Below are 1,195 nucleotides of genomic sequence, written 5' to 3' on the forward strand. Positions count from 1 at the left end.
TGTGTGTGTGTGTGTGTATTATGGATTTGTATGTGTGTGTGTGTGTGTATATATATATGTATACGTGTTTTCTCGGTTTTGTTACTCTTTCTATATATGATTACGTGTTAGAGAGGGTGAAAGATAGAGATAAAGATAGACATAGGAATGTATAGAGAGAGAGAGAGAAAGAGAGAGGGAGGGAGAGCGATGAATAGAATTGGTAGATATATTACCAGGAAGAGTGGGGGGAGGAGGAGGAGGTAGAATGAGAGAGTAAGAGTGAATGAAGTGGAGTGGTTATAGAGATTGAGAGAGAAAGAGAGAGAGAGAGATTGCGTGTGTGTAAGAGAGAGAGAGAGAGAGAGAGTGAGTAAAGGGTAGTGGTTAGAGAAGAGACGTACGTATAGAGAGAGATTGCGTTAGAGAAAGAAAGAGAGGGAGTGACAGTGGGTTAGCAGACACGTACACATATATAAATGTGCACACATACATATACACAGACCGGCTGCGCACGCACCTATGTTGTTTGTTTGTTTTTGTGTTAAACTTATATGTAAACTTGTTGTGCATGTTTGCGTGTGACCGTGTGTAGGTGTATGAGCATGCGTGGTTGTGAGTGTGTGGGTTTGTAGTGGTATGTCTGTGTGTGTCTGTGATAGCAGCTGTGTAGGTTTGATAGCAGCTGTGTGTGTGTGTGTTTTATTAAAGTGTGTGCGTTCGTGTGTGTATGTGTGTGTGTTTGCATGTCTGTGATGGCAGCTGTATACGTTTGTGTGTGATGGCTAGTTATGTGTATTTCTGTGAGTGTGTGTGCTTGTGTTTGTGTGAGTGTGTGTGTTTGGTTTTGCGTATCTGTGTATGTTGTGTTTATGTGTGTATGTGTATGTTTGTGTATGCGTGTGCATATGTATATGTGTGTGTGTGGAAGTAGCTAGGTGTGTTTGGTGGGTGTGTGGCTGTGGTAGGAGCTGTGTGTGTGTGTCTCTGCATGTGTTAGCAGCTTATGTGTGTGTTTGTCACAGTAACTGTGTACGTACGCGTGTCCTAGCAGCTGGGTATGCAACAGGTAGTAGCTGTGTGTGTGTGTGTCTATATATGTGTGTGTTTATGTGTGGGTATATGTGTGTGTGTATGTATATCTATATATATATAGATATACACACAAATATGTATGTATATGTGTGTGCATATCTATCTATATATATATACACAC

This window comes from Octopus bimaculoides, chromosome 20 (genome assembly GCF_001194135.2).
Source record: "Octopus bimaculoides isolate UCB-OBI-ISO-001 chromosome 20, ASM119413v2, whole genome shotgun sequence".
Lineage (NCBI taxonomy): Eukaryota > Metazoa > Mollusca > Cephalopoda > Octopoda > Octopodidae > Octopus > Octopus bimaculoides.